This window comes from Lissotriton helveticus, chromosome 6, assembly GCF_964261635.1.
Source record: "Lissotriton helveticus chromosome 6, aLisHel1.1, whole genome shotgun sequence".
Lineage (NCBI taxonomy): Eukaryota > Metazoa > Chordata > Amphibia > Caudata > Salamandridae > Lissotriton > Lissotriton helveticus.
Genome location: NC_136067.1, coordinates 791,388,126 through 791,410,875, shown reverse-complemented (window position 1 = coordinate 791,410,875; position 22,750 = coordinate 791,388,126).

The following is a 22,750-nucleotide window of genomic DNA, read 5'->3' as shown; positions in this document are numbered from 1 at the left end:
AGATTTGCGATTTTTGCTTTTGGGATGATGAATCCAAATTGCAAAAATAGCGCTCGCAAAGGGCCAGATTCTCAGAATATGCTAGTACATTAGTTAAAATGTTTTATCATATGTATGGAGTTGAACTTGTTTAGAAAAAGCAGAATATATCCTGAGCTAAACTTGGACGTCAAAGAGTTCTTCAAATAAATTCTGAACGAGATGTAGTCTTCATATCTTCTTTTTATTATTGATGCATTTCTTCATGAGACAAACTAGCCGCTAACACGTGTTTCGTCTTGGTGAATAAACCATGGACTTCTTCAGGGCTAAAGTAAAATCTGTAAATGTGAGCTGAAACGTACTATCCACATCATTGTTTTTTACGGAAAAATTTCAATAACACTCCACTCACAGAAATTGTATTGCAATTTGTTCTAGGTTCCGCAACAAATTGACTAGTCTATAAACCACAAGGCTGAAGACCAAGTAGTTTGTAAATGTTAACATAACCAAACTGCTTGTTACACACTGTGTATTTTTTACATTACATCTTTATATACTTTATTTGATTAAAAAAAATGTAATCATAAAAGTGGAGTACATACAAGCATATACATAAATAAACAGTTAAAATAACTCAAATGTGATGGAACTGCTTTTTTTAAAGAAGAAAAAGAAAAAAGAAAAATGTATCAATATTGGTACTAAAATCTAGGTTTGTCCCATGTTGGATTCTTTAAAAAAGCATTGGCAAGCCCTTCCGGTTACTGAGTGAAATTACGGTATGCATAGCGAATAAAAATTGTAAGGCCTATATTTAAAGCTGTATTTTCAGGAGTCAGAGCTGAGATAATTGCTTGTCTACGGGTTCGGATTCCCAGCCTGTTCCACTCAATTTTCAATTTTCGTCTGCACTCTGGCAGTAGAGCAGGGCAAAGACATACTACATGCTCCAAAGTTTCAGCCGTCTTGCCACACCCTCTGCACAATAGATCCTCTGACGTTCGACGCCAGGAGGGTAAATCCTTTAAAAATTGCCAGTCACCCAATCTAAGAGCCAGAAAGGTAAGTTTTAAGTACAAGGGATAAGTGAAGGACAGATAAGAAGGAGGAGAGGCCAGCGCATAAGAATTCATTATTTCCCATGCGTGTCTACGTTTAGCAAAATGAGCTTTATCAGTGATTAGGGACCTCATTCGAATACGTTTCTTAATGCTGATTTTAAAAACTGCCTTGCTGGGGTTGAGATCCCATAGATCGCCCGCAGACATTTGCTGGACGGAGTCCTTAAAAAATCGGCCATAAGAGCCACCTGAGTTTATCTGAGAAATGTCTAACCAAAGTAATGACTCCAAGGAACCTGGGTCTGCTTGCCTAAGTTTGTGGCACAGATTCAAATACGTGCCAGTGTTTGAAATTTCATAGTTTAGTAAGCCCAGTTCTAGTCTAATCTGTGCGGCAGAGGCGGCTTTAGGCATGTGAAGGACTTTTTTGTAAATTTTGGTCACATGTTGGTTTAAGTTGGCGTTTAGTTTTCCCCTAAAAATTTCAATTCCATATGACAGGGTAGGCACGATTTTTGCTCTCATGACTTCCAACAGTGGTGATAAACTCCGACCAGACAGTTTTTATGAGAGCTTAGAAAAGTTCACCTGAAGGTTCATGGCTTTTATTGATATTTCGCTACGTTGTTTGGCGAAGGTACCCCTAGAGTCAAAATTGACCCCTAAATATTTATATGTTTTTCCTATTGTAAGACTCATATTGTTGTATAGCCATCCACCACCGTGGTTACGTTTTCTACCAAAGATAACCACTTGGCTTTTCTTTAGATTAACCTCTAAAGTATTCATGGTGGTATAGCTGTGTAGTTTGTTTAGTAGGCTTTGCAGCCCTAACCGGGTGAGACTAAAAAGGACCAAGTCATCAGCGTATAAAAGGTTACTTATTGACGCACCACCAATTTTGGGAGGGTGGCTGTTTATTTCTTCTAGGGTGGCTGGTAAGTCTGCTATAAACAAATTAAAAAGTAATGGGGCTAGCACACTTCCCTGTTTGACACCTCTAGTTGTCATGATTTTCCGAGAGAGATGTGTGCCAGTCCCCAGCTTGACTTGCATCCATGTGCCAGAGTGCAGTTGGATAATCGCCTCCAGAAGTTTAGCTGGGATCCCTCATTTTTTTAGCTTTACCCAAAGAGCAGCCCTGGGGACCCGGTCAAAGGCGGTTTTAAAATCTACAAAGCAGCAAAAAACAGCCCTAGATGTAATAAGTGCATTATCAACAATTATAGACAGTGTCAGTAGGTTAGTCATGGTGCCAGAATTTGCAGTGAAGCCAGTTTGGTGCCTTGGGATCAAATTATTCTGCTCTGCCCAGGTTCTCAGCTCCTCCAGTAGAATACCTGCGTAATACTTTGCCTCAATGTCTAAAAGGGTGATTAGTCTGTTGTTGTTTGGAGATTCTTGAGCGCCTGACTTGTAGATCGGGTGGATTATTGCGCCTCGCCAAGAATCCGGTATGGTTGAACTTCTTAATGCAAAGTTGAAACGATTAGTTAAATATCCTGACCAAAGGTTTATATTTGTTTTGAACAAAATCTGTGGTAGGCCATTTGGGCCAGGTGCTCCATCTGATCTTGCTTTCGTTAGTATTGTTGTGACCATTTCTTGGGAGATCTGCAAATCTTCACTTGGAGATTCTGAAAATTCAGTGGAGCTGCTCCAGCCCTTACTCTGGCTTACTTTCGTCGGGTTGAAAGCACATATGTCTGTAGAAGCTGTTCCCTCTGTGGCCCTAAAGTGGTCAATCAAAAAGGCAGACGAGTCGGCTTCTGCAATATTTGCACACCCAAAGGTGGATGATCTAGAGTTTTGACGATGGATTAAGGCCCAAAATTTTCTTGGGTTGCGATTTTTGCTCTCCCATAGTAGTTTACACCAGAATTGTCCTAGGTAAAGTCGTTTGTCTTTTTGTTGAGCCGGCCTACATTTTTTTGGGGCGGTTTTGTACACATTCAAGAGCTCACTGTTTCCTGGAGATTTCTTAAAGGTGCGCAAGGCATTGTTTCTAGATTTCTACAGTGCCATAGTTTGGCTTGAGATCGAAAAAACTGGGGACTAGAAAAAGCCTTATGGGAATGCTGTTTAGATGGAAAAAGGCTTATCAAATGGGAACAGAAGATGGACCAGGAAACAGTGGGGGAGGCCGCCAAGGCAGTGCCTCCTGTTGTAAAGGCCAAACATTCCTTCATAACGTTAGAGCAGATGTCTTTGCTCCATCTTACTGGCAGATGAATCAAGCAAAACACCTCCTGGTAAAATACCGAATCGGTAAACCAGGCCGTTACCGAACGCTAAACCTGAAAATGCTATGCATCAACCCAAAATCGGAAAAAAATAAAGAATCGCTAACAATATCCCCTCGGTAAATTACCGAATCGCAAATCAGACAATCGGAAATAACGAACACCAAAGCTGACCTCGGAAATACCGAATCGCTATTAAAGAATCGCAATGGAATGCATGAATAATCGCTAATACCGAAAAACGCAAAAATCGCTATTTAGCATGAGCAAAATAAGGGGAATCTCAATCAGGAGGTAAAGTTATTTGAAGGATAGAAAAAAAAAATACAACTTCTAATCAGGTGCTGACAATCAGTAACCCATCACAAATGCCCTGGGAAACCCCAAAAGTCATCCAAAATGGCTGCCCTCTACGTGCTTGCTAGGAGGAGGAGGATCAACGCCCAGGCTCAGCGCAGGAGGATGATCCAGGACAGGGTCTTCAGGGTGCGCATCACTTTGCTGAGGCAGACCGAGGAACAGGTGTACGATAAGTACAGACTCAACCGTGCCATGATCATGCGCCTAATAGCAGATCTGGAACCATTACTGCAGCACGAGACCCGTAGGACCAACGCCATACCAGCCCATGTCCAGGTTCTATGCTGCCTGCACCTGCTGGCGTCTGGAAGCTTCCAGGGGGCAATAGCTGAGACTGGAGGCGTGTCGCAAAGCGCATTATCACGCTTCTTCCACCGGTTCCTAGAGGCCATGCTGACATTCATGAATCGCCACATCACCTTCCCCACAACCCCCAGCAGCAGACCCGCACCAAACGGGAATTCTACCAGGTGGCACAATTCCCCCATGTGATAGGGTGTGTTGACTGCACGCATGTCCCCATCTGTCCTCCATCAGCCACCGAATACATATACTGCAACCGGAAGTCATATCATTCTATTAATGTGCAAGTTGTGTGCAATGCTAAGTACATCATTACGGACCTTGTAGCCCAATTCCCCGGGAGCACACACAACGCTTACATATTCCATCACTGTGGCCTCCACAGGCGCCTGATCAACGGTGAATTTGGAAAGGGACACCTACTAGGTACATATTGATGCATCATCGTTCACTCCATCCCCACATGTATCATTGCATTCATGCTGATGACCTTTCTTTCCCCATCCAGCAGGTGACAGCGCTTACGCATTGCGTGAATATCTACTCACTCCCTACCTCAACCCGGCTACACCGCAAGAGCAGCGCTACAACAGAGCACACATCAGCACACGGAATGTGGTGGAACGTACATTCGGCATCCTCAAGAGTCGCTTTCGAATACTGCACAAGACTGGAGGTGCCTTGCAGTACGACCCAGTGACCTGCTGCCAGATCATAGCTGTCTGTGCCATCCTGCACAACATCGCCACCCGCAGGGGGATACCCATAGAGGTGGGCGGAGAGGATGAACTACGTGCACAGCAACCCCCCCCCAACACCAACAGGCGCATGTGCCCAACACAGCAGAAGGGCAACGGAGGCGGACATACATCACACGGCATCATTTCTGAGACAGGTAAAAGAGTGCCTTGACAACAGGATTTGATTTTGAAGGGTTTAATGGAAATGAACACGTTACTGGTGCAGAAATATGTAACTCAAACATGCTGCAGTAGAAGTTAAACTTAAATTGTCCCTTCTCAACACGTGGGATGCTTGTGGCACTATAGTTGGCCCATGGTTACGTCACCATGGATAGTGTGACTTTGCCACATGTCTACTTGCGTTTGCCTCGTACCCCCAGTCTCTTGTCCTGTGACTCCTCCGCTTCCCCATGATGGGTTTCAGTGGCTGTTGCGCTGCGCACACTGCGCCTCCTCCCGCTGGTCTCCGGCAGGGAGACGCTGCTCACACTGGAGGCTGCCTCACTACCCTCCTCCACTCCCACACTGCTGACACTGGCTGACCCAGGCTGCAGTTGCTCCACTGCAGTGGTCACCCTCTCAAGGGCCCTTGCCACATCCCCACAATAATGCCCTAGATCCACTTGCAGGGACACGGACCTGCGGGACAGCACAGCTGTGCTGTTGCACAGCTTATTGATGGCCTTGTTGGTGGAATTCACAGCGAGCATGATCTGCTTGTGACGCCGGCGCTCACTTTGTTGGCCTGTGACTACGGCACCTGTCCTTTCCTGCAGGCAAAGCTTGATCTCATTGTTGCCTGCAGCTACGGCAGTGGTGTGCTCACGCACAGCGTCAGTCATGTTGCCTAATTTGTTGCACAGTTTTGTCATGGAGAGTTTCATAGCACCCATGTGTCTCCCCTGCAGGCGCTGTACACGCAGCATCTGGGTCTCAACAACTCTGTACCCTTCGGACGGATCCACTGGTCTTGCTGCTGCCCTACCAAGGGGCACAGCCCTCTGTCTGACACGCTGACGTGCTGCAGTTTGGGTGGTTGGAGTGACGACAGCCTGGCGTGGGACATTTTGGGGTACTGAACTCTGCTCCGACTCCATCTCGACCAGGGAGGGAACATCTGCCCTGCGGCTCTGCGGAGTTGTCCGCACTGGTGGTGGTGGTGGTGGTGGTGGTGTCTTTGCCGGCGAGGATGGCGGTGGTGGTGGTGGTGTCTTTGTCCGCGAGGATGGCGGTGGTGGTGGTGGTGTCTTTGTCCGCATGGATGGTGGAGGTGTTGTCCGCGGTGGTGGTGAAGGGGAGGACATGGCTTCATGTCCCTGTGAACACTCCACATCGCTCAACACTGGTGTCTCGGAGATGACGAGGCGGCCACTGTCGTCAGAATCCATGGGGGATGCATCTTTGTGTGAAACAGTGCATAGTTAATATAAAGGTATTGTATGTGGATATAGCATTGTTGTCTCTAAATAAAGCTCTTTTTTGGACAGACATTTGGCCCTTTGCTGCTGTATTCATTTCATTCACCTCTGGGATCAGACATGCACTCATTCATGTATTGACTACAACTCCCATGGTGCAACACTGTGGTGAGGGTATGTGTTTCAGGCACGGCTACATGTGCACTGGGTCTGGCATGGGGGAGTGGACAGGGATTGACTACACGCTGCATTGCTACGCTGCCATGCATCTTACCTTGTCCTCCTTCCGCAGCACCAGAGGTATCCAGATGTGTGACCCCCACAACAGCTTCCGGTTCTATGGTAGACTCCACTAGGTCCTCCAGGGCTGTGTTAGGTGTCACATTGGATGTGCCCCCACCTGTGCCTGCAGCATCCTTGACCCTCTGCGCAATCATCTCCTTGGCCCTTTTACGCAGGTCATACCAGCGTTTTTTTGAATCGTCGATGCTGCGGTGGGTGACTCCGCAGGCATAGACCTTGTCCTTGATGCGCAGCCACATCTTTCTTTTCTCAGCCTCAGGCACCTTGAGCGACAACTTCCCAAAAAGTTTGTCATTGTTGCTGGTCACACACTCAATCAGGATTTCGAGTTCCTTCTCTGAGAACTTGCGCTTTCTCTTTCTGTGTGTGTCCTTTCCCTGCAGGGGGGCCTCCTTCTACATCTTGACCTGCTTGCCTAGTCCTGGTTGCTGCTGGTTCAGTCTGGCTCACAGCTCCTGTGCTCTGCCTCCTCCTCTGAGCTCCTCGGGCACTGAATGGAGCATGGGCTGTCCTACTTCCTGGTTGTGATGTCATCTGCCTGCTTCCAATGCGTTGCGTATTTTTACCGTTTTCGCTATTACCGATTTCACAAATACCGAATTCACTAATACCGAATCGGTATTTGCTAATTCGGTATTTGCTAGTCTCGCTAACGTACTTTCGCTATTTAATACTGATTTTTACCGAATCGGTAATTAATACCGAAATCATTGATGCATCGTGGTTTGCATGTCCTTAATAGCGATTCCTTATTTTTCGCTATTAACGACATGGAATACCGAATTTTGATGCATATGCCCCTTAGTCGTTTAAGGGTTTCGGTGTAAGTTCCTTTGCATGTTATTGAGGCAGATTTATGATACACTGGCTTTACATTGAAGGTGGCGACTTGTGGGCGATGGTTGCTTTCCGATCAGGGGTGAATGCTGTAGTTTACCAAGTGTTGGAACAGGGCTAAATTACAGATGGTATAATCAAGATAGGAATGTTTGCGACCATTTGTCCAAGACCACTTTGGTGGAATGTCTTTGGTAGATCTACCATTCATTACCAAAAAGCCGGCACTGTAAAATTGCACCACACAAAGCTCTCCTAGACCACAATATGCTTGGTTTGGTGGTTTGGACTGTGCCTCTACTTCTGTTGATATGGATGGTAAAAGCCCTTCAAAGTCAGCTGGGTTTCCCTGAAAGAGGTTGGTGTTAAATTCTCCGGTGATCATACAGTCTGAATGAGGATAATCCACAGACAGGTCACATACGATTTTAATTAAGCGTGTTAAATGCTCCTTTTTCGAACGCGTGCTCGGATTAATGTAAACATTAAGAAGTAAAAGCGATCGCTGTGTGCTCCATGAACTGATTTTAACTCCGAGTAACCAGTCCTCATCAAAATTCAATAGCTCGATCGGGCCTTTTAGATTGTTTGAAACATAGATCGACAGACCACCTTTGGGGTGGCCGTAAATACAGTCTTTAATTGCAGGTGTCAGGTATTCAATAAAGCCTATCACTGGACAATTTTGGGTGGCCCATGTTTCCTAAAAGGCTATTAAATTGTGCCCAAATGTGAAGTTGTGCATCTCCAAGTTGGTCATTTTCTGGTGGAGACCACTGATGTTCCATGAACACAGTGTAAAAGATGACTGCCACTGGGGGTTTAAAAGGTTTATGGGAAGTGATAATTGGGGTCTTGTTTGCACCAGGTCATTGCAATTTGGATCTGCAGAGTGTTTTCCAAGTGGTCAGTCTGATTTTTTGCGGGACAGGGCGGCCTGAAGCCAACCCCAATCTGAAGTTTTTTCAGGGTTAGGAGTTTTAGCCCATGAATTTTCGGTCAGTTGTGTTGTGCCTAAGGCATTTCTTAGGATTGAATAAGGCCTGTTTTTAGCACCAATCCTAGAGCATTGCGCTCTTGTCGAGATAGCTGGATGCTTTAGTAGCACTGTGGGATAGCTTAGGGTAGAATAAGGGTGGATTTTAATTACCCATTGCTGAAAAATATCCTTTTTGGCTAAGAATGCTTGTGCCCAAATAACGGATCTAAATGTCACCAGGCTTACCTCAGAGGGTTGTAAGCCTCTTGGTGGAAGAAATTCAATGGACTCAATTTCGTCGGATGTCAGAGCCTCAAAACCCGGGGCACCGTTCACTAATTTGATTATGTTTGATCTGTTGAGGATATTGTGCTGACCTTTTGATTTATATTCAGGAGCAAGAAGTATTTTGGAATGCTGTAAGTCACTTTTGGCACTCTGAGTGCTAGGGCTTAGGTTAGACAGAGTACATTTATCAGTTAGGGAGCCTAAGTCTGATCCCAGGTGGAATCGGGGAGGATCTCGTGAACCTTGCCTGGATGTCTGGGTGTCTTTGAATGGAATTGATATGGTATTGAAAATTACTTTTGAGGGATCCAGTGTTTAATTTTTCAGGGTGGTGGAAGACTTAAAGGGGGAGCTGGTTGAAGTTGAGTTATCGTATCTGTCATCTTCCTTGTGGTCGGTGCGTTAGATTTAGCACTTGTTTTTTCAGTACCAACCTGTAGCTCTAGTGCCACTATTTTGGCAGGTAAAGCATTTTGAACGTGACGACATGCAGGGATCTGTTGGCTGGCATTTAAGGCTAAGTCGGTCATGGGGGGGCTTTGACAAAAACTTGTTGATATTGGTGGTGGTTGTGTGACACTTAAGGCTTTTTTACATTACATGTTTTAGGGTAGTTAGCTTGAGAATCTCTTTTCTTCAAGTCCAGTTTTCAGTCGTCATTGATCTGAATTAGAATGCATTGGATTTCTTGGCATTTCATGAACAAATTGTTTTTCAAAATCAAATTAACATTAAAGGCAAACATTGCAACTAACCCATGATGCACACAGCCAGATGGTAGGCAGGCTGTGTGCAGCGGGGTTTGAACCTTATGGTCAATTGGGTGGAGGATCAGGCCGATGGCCAATCTCTGTAGACACCCCCTTAAGCAAAAGGTGCTGACTGCCATCATTGGTTTGAGCTGACTGGAGACCACGCCTTGCTTCCAATCCCCACTGAAAGTGGCCAAAGTGAGCCAGTACAGGTGGGCTGCCCATGGAAATTTGGGCACAGTGACTAGTCACTGGAAGATGGCTCTACAGAGCAGGGGTTTGCTGCCTACGGCATTTCATGACTGCACTGCTGGACAACCTCCACTGCAGGTAGGTAAATGCAATGCATTGTGGGTCTTGGCTATCTCCCAGTGAGGTAGGACAGGGCCTGCACCCAACCTTGCTTTGCATGTTCCAAGGCTGTGTGCATCAGAGTTTGAAGATAACTGTTTGTTGGCTGAAAGTTGTGATGACTGGGGGTTGACGGTCCATTGTGAGATGGGGTGATTAAGCGTGGGCGTAAAATCCGTTACGCTCGCGGAATTCGCGGATTTTCGGCAATTTCGCAGTCCGCGAACTCTCGCGAATTTGCCAAAAATTCGCAAATTCGCGCGAAGCGGATTTTTTTGCTTGGTCGCGCTTGACAAATACAATATTATACAATTTTGCGGCGCGCGGCGTTCACTTACCGTCATTCAGCGTTTAAAGAGTTGTTTTTCTCCATGTTTGCGTGTGCTGCGCCATTTTGGATCTTGCTGCGGGATCCCGCGGGAGTTTGTCGACCGCGATTACGTCATCGCGGCTTGCCACCTTGCACAGCGAGAGTTTGTCAACGCGAGTACGTCATAAAGGCCCGTGATCACGCATCGCGGGACTAAACACTTGCGAACACGTAGATGCGGCGGGCAGCGACAATCTCGCAATTGCGAGATTGTAAAATCTGCAATTTCGCACAAGAAATCCACCAGCAGGCAGCATAAACCTTGAAAATGATGATTTTTATCAGAATAACTCCTCAGGTTGACATTTGCCTGCACTTTTTTTTGCAAGGAGTCAATTTTGGGGGGGGTGGGAGGAAGGAAGTGCCCCACAGTCTCCAACTTCCTGTTCCTGTCCAGCAGGCTCCTCCCAGTGCTTTGTTCATGTCCTGGTCACTTTGATTTGGATCTTGACCTGGAAGGATTACTTTTTGTGGATGCTGCTGGATATTTGGATTTGAGGCCTTTTTGACTTTCTTTGGATCACTTTTGGATTCGAAATTTCACAGGTAAGTTGATGTTGTTTGTTTGGGGCATTACAGTTGCTGCAACTACAATTTTGGAACTTTTTCAGAACATTAAATACAATATATTGTGGGTAGCCACAGTATCCAGTAGGACCAGGGTTAGTTATGGGTGCATGATGCAACTGTTTTGTTGAATTTCAACATCATTTAGGGCATGGATGGCATTGGATAGTGGTGATTTTTGTGTGTTTTTCGATTTTTTGGCTGTTGTTGGGGCCTTTTGCCCAGGGGTAACTCAGTGGTGCATGGACTGAGTCTTTCTGTGGGGTGTCTTGAATTTAAACATCATTGAGGACATAGATGGCATGGGATTATGGTGATTTTTATGTGTTTTTCGATTTTTGGGGGTGTTGATGGGGACTGGGCATGTGGGTGGGGGCCATTTTGAGTGCTGGTACAGCCAGGGCCTTGCCATGTGCTGGAGGGCAAGGGGCCATTTTGAAGGCAGGCAGTGTTCTCATGCCTACACCCTTTTTGCCTAGCTTTCATCCATTATGCCCAGGGGTACTCAGTGGTGCATAGGCCTAGTCTTTCTTTGGGGTCTCTTTAATGTAAACATCATGGAGGGCATGGATGGCATTGGATTGTGGTGATTTTTGTCTGTTTTTTGACTTTTTGGGGTGGTGTTGGGGCCTGTCCATGTGGGTGGGGGCCATTTTGAGGCCTGGTCCAAGCAGGGCCTGGCCATGTGAGTGGGGGTCTAGGGGCCATTTTGAAGCCAGGCAGTGTGCTTTGTTGTGCCATAGGCCTGCACCCAATCTGCCATGCTTTCATCCATTATGCCCAGGGGTACTCAGTGGTGCATAGGCCTAGTCTTTCTTTGGGGTCTCTTTAATGTAAACATCATGGAGGGCATGGATGGCATTGGATTGTGGTGATTTTTGTCTGTTTTTTTACTTTTTGGGGTGGTGTTGGGGCCTGTCCATGTGGGTGGGGGCCATTTTGAGGCCTGGTCCAAGCAGGGCCTGGCCATGTGGGTGGGGGTCTAGGGGCCATTTTGAAGCCAGGCAGTGTGCTTTGTTGTGCCATAGGCCTGCACCCAATCTGCCATGCTTTCATCCATTATGCCCAGGGGTACTCAGTGGTGCATGGACCGAGTCTTTCTGTGGGGTGTCTTGAATTTCAACATGATTGAGGGCATGGATGGCATTGGATTGTGGTGATTTTTGTGTGTTTTTCCATTTTTTGGCTGTTGTTGGGCCTTTTGCCCAGGGGTACTCAGTGGTGCATGGGCTGAGTCTTTCTGTGGGGTCTCTTTAATGTAAACATCATGGAGGGCATGGATGGCATTGGATTGTGGTGATTTTTGTGTGTTTTTCAATTTTTTGTGGTGTTGATGGGGCATGGCCATGTGGGTGGGGGCCATTTTGAGGACTGGTACAGGCAGGGCATGGCCATGTGGTGGGGGTCAAGGGGCCATTTTGAATCCAGGCAGTGTGCTTTGTGCCATAGGCCTGCATCCAATGTGCCTTGCTTTCATCCATTATGCCCAAGGGTACCCAGTGGTGCATGGGCCTAGTCTTTCTGTGGGGTCTCTTTAATGTAAACATCATGGAGGGCATGGATGGCATTGGATTGTGGTGATTTTTATGTGTTTTTCATTTTTTTGGGGTGTTGATGGGGCATGGCCATGTGGGTGGGGGCCATTTTGAGGACTGGTACAGGCAGGGCCTGGCCATGTGGGTGGGGCTCTAGGGGCAATTTTGAAGCCAGGCAGTATGCTTTGTTGTGCTATAGGCCTGCACCCAGTCTGCCATGCTTTCATCCATTATGCCCAGGGGTACTCTGTCAGTGGTACATTTTATTGGTTTTTCCATTTTGGAGGGTGGGTATAATAAAAATGCTTACTTGCAAACTATTAATTGAAGCGCTACATATGCAACATTTATTTAACTGATGTTCCTCTGGCTTCGTTTGCTTTTAGGTGCAGAATGACGAATCATCAGCGTCATCGTTCCTCATCAGTGCCAGGAAGAAGTCCTGCTGCGGTGTGTGCAGCACAACGTCACGTGTGGCCACAGACAACTCTGCAACTTGTGCAACTGCGACCTGCTGTTCTGACATCTGAAGAAGATGGCCCCAAAAAAAGTTGCCCGTAGCTCCTCTAGCAAGAAAGTTGCCAGTAAGGAGCAGAAGAAGCAAGTGGTGCCACTTACCAAGGAGACTGGTGTGCCGACCGCCGCATTTTTTGGGGAACAAAAAGTACGCCTGCAGCAGCAGCGGGGTCTGCTGGGGACCAAGCTGGGAGCAGCACCTCCGCTCCATTGGGCTCAGTGCCGCCACCACCACACCAACTTAGGTCCAAGCCCTTGAGTGCTGCAGAGGCAGCCAGTATAGTTGTTCAATCACCATCGAGCAGTGATGTTGGCTCATCGCAAGAAAGTAGCAGCATCCCTCAATCAACACAGGTTGTTCTAACTCATCTGACGAGTGTTCAACAACCCCAGACGCAACAACAACCACATATGTAAGTACAAGCCCAAGTACATGTGGAAGGAGAGGCGGCGCAAGGAGAGGCACACGCAGAGGTGCATGGAGCGGCACAAGTGCCCACAATAGTTGTTCCTCCCGAAGTAGGGGCACATCAGGTAATCGACATTCAAGCCGAGGTATCATATGAGGAAGCCACTCCTCCTGATGATTCATTGTCGTCCAGATCCCCAGCAAGGAAAAGATCAAGGATCGTGTCTGCATCTTCTTCAAGCCCCCTTCCTTCTGATGATATGGATGAAAATTGGGAACCACCAGTGCTGTCTGAGAGTGAGGCACACCATGATCTGACAAAGGTAGCTAAGCGTAAAAGGAAGGTCCCCGAAAGTCTCAGAGTTATGGAGTGTGATGATGACGCTGAACAAGAAGTGGCGTATACTCCTGCTGAATGTGCTGATGAAGACTCTCACGACGACGACGCAGTCATCGTAGATGTCACTCCAGCCTCAGCGGGCATGCAGCAAACAGACATTTTTACCCTATCCCGAAATGCTGCTAAGCGTGATGCTGGCGACGTGTCAATGGGACCACCACCAATGCAGTTAACTAGTACACCACCACCTACAGCTTCCATATTTTCTCGCCAGAAGGGACCTCCATCCACCTCGACCTCCATTTCCTTAATTAGTGGTGCTGTAAGTGCACAACATACTAAATTTCAGCAACACACATCCTCCACTTCATCTGGCATTAGCAGCATTCCCAGTATCGCCTCCTCCGCCCCCCACAGACATTTGAAGTCCGCAGTTTGGGACTTCTTTAGTGTTAGCCCAACAAGGGAAAACATAGCCATTTGTACCATTTGTAAGGTTCGAGTAAGTCGTGGTAAGCTTGGTACCAACTATGGTACCGGAAGCCAGAGAGGTCATCTTGAGAGACAGCACACTGTCAAATGGCATGCACACCTAAGGGAGATCAAGGCAGCCCGAATTGCAAGTCAACAAATTGTATCCGTTGATGTTTCATCTGCTGATGATGAGGAGGAAGAAGCGTCAAACATTTTTTCAGTCACACCCAGTACCCCTGTCAGCAGCACACCCCCTGGAAGATATATGAGCCAAACTAAGAGTGTGGGAGAGAGTGAGACACGAATGCGAAAAAGTTCATCATCACTGAGCGTAACTGGGTTGAAGAAGTCATCATCATCCCATAAAATGGTCCAGCCCACCATTAGAAGCATGTTGTTTTCAGATGCGCCATTTGAACGCAACCACCCAATGGCTGGCTAAAATGCTAGCGCTGGACCTTCTCCCTTTTTCTTTTGTTGAAGGGGTGGGTTTTCTTGAAATGGTGGCAACGCTCTGCCATAAATGGAAGGTTCCTAGCCGGTTCTATTTTGCCAGAGTTGCGGTTCCAGCACTACATGAAGATGTGCTGGAGGTGATTGGGGCAGCTTTGCAGAAGAATGCTGTTCACACTATACATCTGACAACAGACAAGTGGACCAGTTGCCCAGCCACTGATTACATGTGCATCACTGCACACTGGGTCTCTTTTTCAGGGGTTAAAGCAAAGCTAAACGCAGGTGTTGACACGGACAAAGTTTATAAAGCTGCTCGGAAACATGCAACAATAGCCATGTTTGCCATGGAGAAAACTCATACAGGAGAAAACATTTTGCATGAGTTTAACACAAAGGTCTTTGAATGGCTGTCCCTAAGAAAACGCATGATTGGTTATGTTTCCACGGATAATGGCGCCAATGTTGTTAAGGCCATGGATAAGGGTAACTATTTCAGAGTGCCGTGTTTGGCGCACTGAATAAACCTGGTTGTTAATAAATTCTTGAGTGAAGAAAGTCCAGTCTCTGAGTTACTGACCACCTGCCGAAGAATGTGCACACATTTCAACCATTCTTTTAAGACCCGGAAGCAGCTGAGGTGCCTGCAACATGAACGTAAAGTGCCAGTGAAAGCACTCATCCAGGAGGTGGCAACACGTTGGAACTCAACCTTCTACATGCTTGAGCGTCTGTATGAGCACTATGCGGTAGTCGATCAGTATTTCTTTAAAATGGGTACACCTATGATAGACATGAGGATACATGTGGAGCAATGGGAGCTAGTTAAAAGCCTGACAGACATGCTTCGTCCTTTTGAGGTTTTCACGCGTGCAGTCAGCAGGGAGGACTGTAATTTGGGAAAAGCTATCCCATTGTTGCGCATGCTAGAGCACCAACTGAAGGCGGTGTCTTCTAGGTTTGAAAAAGATGGAAAGGAAGAAGCATTTGAGTTGGCGGAGAAGTTATTACAGCGCCTACTTCGCGATGAAGGTCTTGAAAAGATCCAGACAGAAGAGCATTACATTTCTGCTACTATTCTGGATCCACGGTACAAAAAGGCAGTGGCAGGCAGTGTATTCTTTCCTTTTGATGACGCAGATGTTACAAAGTACAAACATTGTCTAGCTGTGTCAGCCACTCGGTTTGAAAGAGAACGGCAGGAAATTGAAGGAAAAGGCAGTACATCAGCAGGCCATCCGCAGTCAAAAAAATCCACTTCAGCATCTGTGGCTGTGGCAGAAGTGAGTGATTTTCCCTCTCAGCCGTTAACGACACCAGCAACCGTATCATCTGCACCAGACACAACAGTTTTATTGTTTGAAGATGACGATTGGCTAACTGAGCTTGGGTTTGCTTCTCAAATGGTCCCAGAAAAAAGTAAGCAAAGTGGAGGAACCCTGGAGAACCTTGAGTCGATGGTGCAGGCCTATCTGAATGACTCAACAGAGGTCCATCTTTCTCATGACCCATTGGCGTATTGGCATGGGAAAACAGATGTGTGGCCAGAGATCACCCACCTGGCTATAAATAAGTTTTCTTGCCCACTCGCAAGCGTGTCTTCTGAACGTGTTTTCAGTGCTGCTGGTGGCATTGTAACTTCCAAAAGGACCCGCCTCTCGCCCAAAAATGTGGAGAGGTTAACAATGATCAAGATGAATCAGCACTTCATACCACCAGATTACAAAATACGAGAATTCACGCAGGAAAAAGACGGGGAGGACACCAACATAGATGAGGGAAGTTCTTCCCTGTTGACTGACCTACTCCCGTCTGAATTAGCAGAGTTTGAGGACGAGCTCTTCTTCCCTGACACTGAGCCCTGAAAATGAGTCAATGAATCACTAACTTTCTTTTTCGTCCTTATTCACTTTTATTCCTGTGTGTCTGTCTTTCTTTGTTTTGCAAAATCTATATAAAAGAACTTTAATCACCTAATCACAAAAACAAGCCCATCAGCAGAACTGTCTTCACTTATTTGCTTATTGATTTGAAGGTGCCGCAGTCTGCATTCCTCAGGTTCACAAGTTCACAAGGACATGCTCCTCTATCCTCCTCCTCCAGACTCCTATTTCCCTCAAAGCAGATGGCTGGATTACGCCCAATGAAGAAAGACTCTGCACTTGTGGGGGTGTTCTACTTCTTTGCGGGTGAGTTGACGGGTCTGGGGCATTGCTGTGAAGGTCTAATACTGGCTAAAAGTGGTTTGGAGAAAATCAGAGCAGAAAAAGTTTTTGCGCTTTTGATCACTTGCCTGTCTTTGGGGTGCTGTTTGGGGGGCTTTTAGGTTGTTGGGGGTGGGTTTTGGGGTCTGTGAGCACTGCTGGCACATTCTAATGTTAATTGCATTTGTTTTACAGGAAATCCATGGTGGAAAAGGGGAGTTAGGGCCTAGCTGCAGAGCTCATTTGGACTGCATTCCAGGTAGGCCCACAGTTTCCTAAGTGTGGCTTTTCCCGGTTTTGCTTTTCGGCTTTTTGGGGGGGTGAAACTTGTTTTTACCCGGGTTTACAGGTCTGGGGGCCTTGCTTGGAATGTGTAATACCGGCTAAAAGTGGTTTGGAGAAAATCGGAGCAGAAAAAGTTTTTGCGCTTTTGATCACTTGCCTGTCTTTGGGGTTCTGTTTGGGGGCTTTTAGGTTGTTGGGGGTGGGTTTTGTGGTCTGTGAGCACTGCTGGCACATTCTAATGTTGATTGCATTTGTTTTACAGGAAATCCATGGTGGAAAAGGGGAGTTAGGGCCTAGCTGCAGAGCGCATTTGGCCTGAATTCCAGGTAGGCCCAAAGTTTTCTAAGTGTGGCTTTTCCCGGGTTTTGCCTTTTGGCTTGTTGGGGGTGTTAAACTTGTTTTCACCCGGGTTGACAGTTCTGGGGCCATTGCTGGGAAGGTCTAATACCCGAAAGAAAGTGTTTTGGAAACAAACCCTGGGGAAAAAGTTTTTGCATTTTCCGAGATTTTGCTGACTCTACCGTTTTCGGGGAGCTGTTTGTGGGGGTTCCTGGTGTTGGTGGGGGTTTGCGAGTCTTGGAGCAATGCAGGGTATGGATAATTTTGCTTGCTTGCAAGTGGTTTGAATACAATCCATGGTGGTTAAGGGGGGATTTGGGCCTACTTTACTTTCAAAGTACGTTTGGTCACCATTTTCTACTAGGCCTCTGACAGGTAGCAGTATCGCACGTATTTGAGATCTGATTGGGGGGTTTTCTACATTTTTGCGACTGGGTTTAGTAAGGGTCTGGGAGCACTGCTGGGAAGGTCTAATTTTGTTCTAAAACACAGTTTACAGTACACCTAGCTTGAGGGGAAAGATCCGCTAAATTAATTCGCCCATACTTATTTATCCTTCAAAAGGAGACTCAGACAGAGTACGCACTTTCAAAAATATTGTACTGTGTATTAGGAAACTCAAAGTGTGACTTTTTGAACTACACAGCAAACATACCTTATATTTATTTGTCAGTGGTGTTCTAATATCACTTCCTGTTTTTCCATCAATAATTACAGGCCGGGTTTCAGCCTGTGCAATGGGAAAAAAAGGATGAAGTCAGGCTTCACATTAGCGAGCCGCAATTAAGCATCCGCCAGGCAGGCAGTGGACAGGGTGTCTTCTGGTCACCAACATTGATGTACGGAGCGTCAGATGGAATGGAGGAGTCCCGCTAATAAGAGGAATGGTTGGATGCATGCAACTTACCAAATTCAACAGGACAACTACAACAACATACAGATACAGTATCCGTTCTTTTCTAATTATCTTTTAAGTAATGTTATTGCTGTGAACTTCTATGAGTGTGACTCTGCATTTCTTTGATCTCTGCTTCTAAATTCATCCCTACAGCCATTCTATAGGTTTTACTTCTGCTATTTTTTAAACCTAATTTAATGTAAGAAGTGTTTCTCTGAGTGCAGAGATAGGCAAGTGAAAACGCATAATTATTACTGTAGCCCTGTACTGTCGCATTCTTTCATTCACGGTTGTCGAAAGTACTACTTACTTTTCAGTAACCATGCATGCAGTAGTGCATGCACTTCCTTTATGTCACTTAAAAGATTTATGGATAGATTTGTACCCAAAGATTTGTTTATCTTCAATTATTGTTTGTCTATGCTGTGCTTTTTTTTATTCTCTCAACAAAACTTTCCCAAAAATCCCCATTCCCATCCATTTTCCAAACCCTAACCCTCTTTCCCCGGGCTGTGTGGTTTTGATTAATGTGTGACTAAATGACAGCAATAATTCCACACACTTGCTGGGGAGGATAAGGTCATAACAATGTGAAGGTAAACACCCAGGCTATCAGTTAAACACACACCAGCTATGTATTCGACTAAAAAATTCCCAAAGTTGGAAACTTAAACCATAACACAAACAAACATAATGATATCAAAAATAGTATTTTTTAATAAAAACAAAGATAAATTTATACAATGTAAATATACACTTATAATAGATTATTGGTGCAAAAATGATGAGTTTCCTAATTGAAGAAAACATAAATTTAAAACATATTTGGATAGACACTGATACATATCCTTTCTACAGTTATTGTGGCTGTTGAGTTTGAGTCAACGCGTTTCGACACGTCGTGGTGTCTTCCTCAGGACAGTTTATACGTTCAGCCAATATGTCTACAAAGAACAGAATACTATTAGTTCTTATATATTTGTTTAAAAATTCAATGTCATAGTTTACAGTTTCATATTAGAATATCAAAATTAATGATTGATAGCCGTACGCCTAAAAGTCATTATCCATTTCATTTTGTCATATCTGGTTCATTTCGATTTAACATGGAAATATTGATTGCATTCATTGTTTGACTTTAAGTACGTATTAATACATAGCATAGCATGGTACATTTTAATATATATTCATACATTGAGGGTAACGTTGGGAGAAACGGCCTAGACAGTTGCAATTCACATGATATCGGTTGTTTTGTCTAAGATTTACAATTATTTTGTTGTTGATATTCATTAGAGAGCTGATTCACATTTTGATTTGATGACAATGATTTTTTAATATTTCCCCTTCCATTTCAGGTAGGCAAATGGAGCCCAAATTCAAGTTTAGAGAAAGAATAGATAAGTAAAAGAATAGATAAGTAAAAGAAACCTATAGAAAAAAGGTAGCAACAAGGATTAATCATTTATTTCTTATAAGGGTTTCAGTATTAATTAGGACCACCTCTAAGGACTGGTATCCTAGCTTCTCTAAGCTCCTGCATCTAGTACTGCATCCCTATCTACAACAGTACCTTTTTATGTCTGAACTTCTCATAAGTGGGTACCTCTTTTCTTTCACCAAGATAATAGGTGTCCTATAACTTTACCTGACTGCGATCTTTCTTCAGGATTTGTCAGCCAAAACTTTCATTTAAAACCAGAATGATTGAGGCACCGTTATTTTCATTTCCTAAAATTCGGCATGTGTCACCTGCAAGAGAGATAATTACATATTTCTTAAACACCTTTCTATTTAATACTTTATGTCTAGAGCAACTTAAAGAGCCACATATGCTCCTTATGGGATATTTTATCTACCTTATTTTTAAGGGTTCACTGCTTCCATCTCAATCAGGCTGTGTTCCTATAACACTATGTGGTTATCTTCATAAAAACGAGTTCGCTCCAAGCTATAAATAAAACCAACTAGTCGTCATAATAAGTCATAGAGGTTTTCTAGTGGTACAAAGTTTAACTAGCAGTCACATCTTTCCTCACCTTATTCGTGAAAAGAAGGCATTGAAAGTGCAGTTAAAAATCCATCTCGCAGTTGCTCGGTAATTATCAGCCCAGAACTGACATGCGTTCAGGAGATTCGCGCTTTCAGCGTAGAGCGGCAACTATTTAAAGCAGATGAGAAACCGCACTTGGTTGTATATTGAAGCAAGTATTTTTACAGCCCTCCATTAATAAAATATGCTTGGGTCAGTGAACATGGCCTATCTCCATACTTTCATACCTTAAAGGACTCTTGTTTCCTACAAGCGGACCATTAGAGGTTACTGCTATTGGAGATACCGCTGCATAAAAGACGGGTTTCCTCGTTCGTTCCCTTCTTAAGGAGATTCACGCCTCCAGCGCAGAGCGGCAACTGTATAAAGACGGTGAAGTACCGCACATGTACAAATGTTAGGACAAATATTATTATGACCCGCTTTAAATAAAGTCTCATTGGGTCAGAAAAACGGCATGTCTTCATACCTTTAAAAAATCTTGTTTTCTTCACGCAGACCGTTGGGGGTTCCCGCTGTTAGAGATCGCGCTGTATTAACGGCGGGTTTGCTCGTCCGATACCTTTACACTGCGGGGACCAATTAGGAATAATAGAGCGCGTTTACTCGTGGACGGACTCTATCCTTTGCGTAGAGTACCTATGAGATTGAAAATTAAACTTGCATGAGTTTGTGGGTTATCTACTTACTATATCTTAAAGCTATTGTGAGCGAGGGAAAACATTTCTTGTCTCACTCACCTTACTCGCGCTCTTTCTCCCTCTGTGAATGGTCCAATCGGCGGGCGGCTTGTAACGCCAGGAATTCAAGAGATTCACAAGCTGTAATTCTATTGGTATTTATACTCTGACCTATTTGCCTCATTAAACTGGAGCTCCTCCCATGCTTAAAGGTGTAACTACCATTTTATCATTGGGACTCATTTCAGACAGAGAAAGTGAAAAAAACCGATTCTTTTCGTACAACGATTTGTTTCCCTTTGTTCTTCTGTCTAAATGGATGATTTGTTTAGTATAAGCTAGGAATCTTTATCTGAATGAATCAATAATGAATGTCACTTTGACAGTTATTTGAGATGTTGTTACATATCACTATGATATATTGATTTCATCATATTATTGCATTTGACCAAGGGCAGTCTAAATTCAGGCCGTGTTTATATGTATCAAGGGTAAAAATCCAATATAATTCACGCTTTTTCCTGATCTGTTCCCCTCCTGTGTTATTTGGCAACTGTATTTTCTCTAAAATGCGCCACTTTATTTCTTCGGGAGAATGTCCGAAGTCCACAAAGTGGCTGACTAAAGGCGCAGATAATTTTTTCGTTTTTATTGCTGACCGATGCTCAGTCAGCCTTGTTTTTATGGCTCTTCCTGTCTCGCCAACGTATCCTAAATGGCAGGGACATGTGATGAGATACACCACATTCTGTGTGTTGCATGTCCACAAATCTTTTGCTTTTATTTCTACATTATTTAGGGTCATTGTCTCACCGCGAAGAATGTTATTGCAGGATTTACATGAGCCACAGCTTGATGTGCCTTTTATTGGGTTATTGTTCTGAAAAGACCTTTGTACAAATGGTGAATTTTCTGGGGTTTTGCTGAATCTGGATCGAACAATTTGGTCTTTTAGATTCTTATTGCGCCTATGCGCATACATAGGTTTGGGGATTTTTTGTTGGGTGTCATTCAAGTTTAATAAATGCCAATTGGAATTTATGATCTGCCTAATGCTTCCATCTATGGTTGAGTGTTTCGTTATACAAACCAACGACGGGGCATTCTTAGTTCGATTGGAATTTAGGAGTGCATCTCTATCGTAGAATCTTGCTCTTTTGTAAGCCTCTCGTATTAGGCGGCGTGGGTAACCTCTCTGTAAGAATTTGGTTTTCATATTCTCAGATTGTAAATCGTAGTCTCTTAACTCTGTACAATTACGTCGTACTCTCAAGAATTGGGAAAACGGAATACTATCCTTTTGGCACTTCGGGTGGAAACTTTTGAAGTGTAACATTGTATTCCTGGCCGTGGGTTTGGTGAATAAGTCAACCTGCAGTCTGCCATCACCATTTTTGATTAGAATGTCAAGGAATTCTACCCTGTCTTTGTTAGTATGTGCAGTGAACTTTAAGTTTACATCTGCCTCATTCAGCCAAAGAAGGAATTCTCTGAGAGTCTGTTCCCCATTGGTCCACACAAAGAAAATATCATCTATGTAGCGGTACCAATGGGAAACAGACTCAAAGAAAGGGGCCATTTCATTAAAAATATTTTTTGTTTCGAAGGCAATCATGTAAATGTTAGCTATGGACGGTGCCATCGAGGCGCCCATGCTGACTCCCTTCGTTTGTAAAAACAATTGTTCACCGAATTCAAAACAGTTTTCTGTAAGAACAAGAGTAAGGCATTCCCTAATGAAATTGCTACAGCAAGGGATTTGATGTTCTTCAATGAACCATAACGTTGTCTCTATTGCTCCAATTTGCGGTATATTACTATATAGTGACTCGATGTCAAGAGTCACTAAAATGTCTTTCTGAGGATTAAATTGGAGATTCTCCACTTTTTTTATAATGTCTCCTGTGTCCTTAATGTAGGAGGGCGATAGCGGGATATATGGACGCAAAATGTTATCCAGGTATTTCGACACGGCCTCCAGAGGTGTACCTATTGTTGATACTA